A 4,721-nucleotide genomic window follows, 5' to 3' on the forward strand; every position below is an offset into this window, starting at 1 on the left:
AAAATATTTTTATTGTGGTTTAGGTGAAAGTTTAGAGAGTAAGGTAGTTTTCCATTCAACAATTCATACATATTTTGTTTTATAACATTGGTGGAAATACACTCAATGTAACGACACCCTTCCCTCTTTTTCCTTGTTTTGCTCATTTCCATTCATCCTTTTTTCCCACTCATTTCCTACCTCCTGAGCCTTGTTTTTGAGTAAATGCTGGCCTTTTGGCCTCATATGTTTGTTTCTTCTGAGGAGTGTGCTCTTCATGGGTGTTATTGGTCAATTTATAGGCCTCTCTTATTTGGCTGCAAAGTGATCCCCAGAGGTGAATTGAGTTCCTGGTTTGAAGGGTATCTTAAGGACCACAATCTCAGAGGTTTCCCCAGTCTCCATTAGATCAGTAAGTCTGGTGTCTTTTTTTAAGATTTTGAATTATGTTCTACATTTTTCTCTTATTCTGTCCAGGACCTTCTGTGATCACAGTCAGAGTGGTCCATAGTTGTAGCCAGGCACCATCTAGTTCTAGTTTCAGCGTAGTAAGTGTCAATAACTTGGATGGAGACATGTTATGTTTGAAGTCCCTGTTAGAAATCCATGTAATGTTGTCTAGTATAAAATCAGATATATAAACCTGAAATTGAGAGGGGAGGGTAGGTAGAATAGACCAGGAACAGGTGAGTAGAATGCCACATTGTATAGATCACCAAAGGAAGACATCTGTGTTAATGTAACATTTAAACACAGACTTGAAGAAGAGATTAACTGGAGTTACTAATTTGAGAGTTTTCAGCAAATCTCAAAGCTTCAGGTATCCTTCAAGTGTCAATTGCCAATCCCCTCTGAGATCAATCTAGTGGAAATGTCCTGAGCTCTTTCCAGGAGACAGAAAAATCTCATCTGTCCTAGGTTGTTCTTGCCTGGAGAAGCAGTTTTAATTAACCTTAATTCCTCTGTCTTTGTCAAAGATAGCCCATTGGTTTCTCTGATTGTTTATAGAACTACTTATGTAAACACAAACACATCTCTTTCTCCTGTGTCCTCCTCTTTCCCCTCAGTGTACTGCTGATTGTTCCAGAAAGCAGTGATAGGGCTAAAGAAGACATATATCTTCAGGCATGTGTGTAGATGCATTGATTTCAGTTGTGACATGACCTAGGTGTGGCATGAACTATTTTTTTGTTCACAAAGTACATGTTTACTTCCTGTAGACAGCTGTATGTTATGTACTCCATAAACATGCTGCATTATAATCAATTGAACTAAATTGATTAGATAATTAATTGATAATGTCCCTTAGGACCAGAATGTTCTGACTAAGAAGCATTAGTCTATTAAATGAAGTTTCCTGGCCCTAACTCAAATAGAAATAAATGATATGTGTCAATTTGACTTGTTAACCCAAGTTTTTGCCATTGAATTACATTTTATGCCTTAATTGGCTCCAAATGGATGTCTTACCTTAATGTCCAGGTAATCATTCTGGGTTAATGTCCCTGTTTCCCATACCCTTTTCTACTCAAACACACATGATTCTTGAGCAATATATTTTAACAAATAAGGTAATCAACCATCTTCAATATTTTGGCATTCACAAGGATGTAGATAAAGATGGGGGTAGGAAGCACAGTTAATTCCTTAGTGATTATTCTGCAAATGAACACTAGTTGAGTTACAACAGAATTAATATGAAATTAAATATTACAGCAAGGCTATTATCAAAAGAGGTCATGGTGATGGATGGCCTGCTCAAATGAGACCACCAGAAGGAATCTGAGCTGGAGCCTATTAATCCCAGTCAGTTTGCAAGACTCCATTTTTATGCAGATTAAACTATATTTCAGGTTGATAAATCAACATGACGTGCTCTCTGCAAGAACAAAATTTCTTTTCCTTTCCTCATTTTATTTCTATGCAGAGAGGGCCACAGCTGGCTGGACACAGCTTCCCTAGAACATTCCGGTAATGGGCAGTAATGATTAAAATTGGAGTGGCAGATGATCATTTGGTTCATATGACTGGACCTCTAGTCTGACTTCCTTTTCTTTTCAGATGACAGCCAGTGAATTTTGGGCTGCCAATAATTGCAGAATTATTTATGTGTTGATGGTGTTAATCCTGCATGCTGTCCTTTTTCCTGCTGCTTTTCCTTCTGAATCCAGTAACATTTCCCAGAGAGTATTTTTCTCTTTGGAAAAGTTGTGATGTTACTTAGATATTTTCCCCTATCTAAATTAAGAGGAGATAGTTCATGAAATATTTCTGGAAAAACTGTTGTGCTTTATGTTGCACTTCAGATGAAATCATTGTGAACCTAAAGCAGATAAATCCCATGTTATTTGCTCATTTGAAAATAGTCGTTGACTCAAGAGCATGTGATGGAATGGAATGATGGATCACACAGCTGGGAGTGAGAGCAGCTAGTCTAGCCCTCTAGTAACCAGCTCTCTGACCTTGGACAAATCACTAAAATGAAAACATATAGCACAGTACATTGCACATGATAGACTTTCAATGAATATTTAGTATTTAGTGGAATGAACTTAACTTTTCTGATCCCAGACTCTTTTCTAATTTAGGCTGTGTATCTTGCATAAGTGGAAAAGTGTGACAGCTGAAATTGACCTATCTGCCTCCCAACATAGGGCTGCTTGTTCTTAGTAGTATTAACAAGTGTGCTGAATGAACAACTTCCTGACTTCTTTCAATAGTATTTTGTGTTTTAAAATTTTTCAGAATGCTCTTATCTCTCTGGTAGTCAGGTAGTCCCAGCAACTTAAGAAGAGTGGTGGTCAGTATTTGCCTAACAAAGAAACACTACAAAAGATGTGAAGATTTCTCCAAAGTCATATATTTAACCAGTAAATGTACAGGGTTACACCTCTTAGATCTCCAATCTCCTAGACACATATTCTGTCCTATTTACTACTAATACAAGGTGAAATTGACCTGTGAAGAACACAGGGGGTTAGGGCCGCTAAACCCACATGCAGTCAAAAATCCATGTGTAAATTTTGACCCTCTAAAAACTTAACTGTTGACTGGAAGCCTTAACAAAAAACATAAATAGTCCTGATCATAAACCCAACTCCATTCGCTCAAAAGAGTAGAGTTAGTCTATCCCTTTCTGCCTTAAGTCTTGGTGCTCGGTTCTCTTCCTTACTAATAATATCCTATGTGGCATTCCCCACCCCCTAGAACACGACAATTTTCTCTGCATTAAAACCTGTTCAGGCACATATCCTTTCTCTTCAATGATTTTCTTAATGGAGTCTGAGAATTCCTCTGCTTTCTCTTGGTCAACAGAAGCTTCTTTCCCTTATATTGATATTTTTTAAACCAAACTTCTCTCTAAAACTATCAGACTATCCTTTGCTGGCATAAATTCTCCAATTTTAGATCATTCACCTTCCTTTTGCTTTATGTTGTCATATAGTGACTTTGCTTTTTCTACAATCATATTAGAGTCTATAGGTATGCCTTTCTTATAGATATCCTGCACCTACATCAAAGCTGCATTTTTAATATGAGATAAAAAGTATTTTATCAGAAAATGCAAGGTTTTCTTGCCTGCCAGCGTAGCTGAAGCAACAGCTTCATGAATTTCCTTTCCATTCATTTATTATTATTATTTTTTTAAACAATGATCCTTACACTGGTATTCATTACTTGAAATAGCAAGCAACCACAGCTATGGCCTCATTCTATAGTACATATCAAGCAATTCAACTTTTTCCTGTAATATCCTGACTTTCCTCTTCTTCTTGAGAGCAATTCCAGCATTACTAGTGGCACTTTTTATGGGTCCCATGGTTATTCAAGATTTATGATATTCCACTAAACATTACAAAAAATATGTGAGAACTGTGAGAGATCTGTGATACTGTGATACACAATTTAAGGGAGAGACAAACTGTTCATGCAGAGATGATTAGCATTACATGGCATTTTATGTGGACCCTCACAACATTTGACCTCATCTCAATAGCAACAAGAGGTGGCTACAACATTATTACTGTAGTATAGTATGTACTGGGAGCTCTGGTGGGGTAGTGCCTAAGGCACTTTGACTGCTAACCAGAAGACTGGCAGTTCAAACCCACCAGCCACTCATTGGAAGGAAGGTTGGGCAATTTACTTCCTTAGTGATACAGCCTTGGAAACCCCAGGAGGGGTTGAACCTTGGAAACCCAAGGAGGGGATCTGTGAATCAGATCTGACTCCACAGCAGTGAGCTTGGTTTGGTTTATAGTATGTACTATGGTCAAAATATGCAGCTGTGATTTAATACTGCATTTTAACATTTGTTAACATTTCCCTTGACTGCAAATAGAACCATGGTCTGTGTTTGTGTGCATATGTTTTGATAAATTTTAACTTTTTGTAATATTTATGTATATTTTATAGTAATAAATAATAAAATAAACTAATATCTACATATATTTTATGCATTCATGACATACCTAACTTTTTCTTGAGTTTTTTTCAATATTTCTAGGCTAGGAGATTCCTCCACGAGTTTTTCCAAATTGTTGTAAACCTCCAAAACTTTTCCAATATATTTATTGAAGAAAATCTGTCCCCAAGTAGACTCATATAGTTCAAACCAGGGTTGTTCAAGGGTCAACTGTATTTCCTATGTGATAATTCAGAGGCTGATACTATTTCATGAAAAATAGAGTAGCTGAAGAGAATTGCCTATCACACTTGAAGGCCAGAGATACCTGGAAGGG

Source organism: Orycteropus afer, unplaced genomic scaffold (genome assembly GCF_000298275.1).
Source record: "Orycteropus afer afer isolate SDZICR_OR568_19922 unplaced genomic scaffold, OryAfe1.0 scaffold00161, whole genome shotgun sequence".
Taxonomy (NCBI): Eukaryota; Metazoa; Chordata; class Mammalia; order Tubulidentata; family Orycteropodidae; genus Orycteropus; species Orycteropus afer.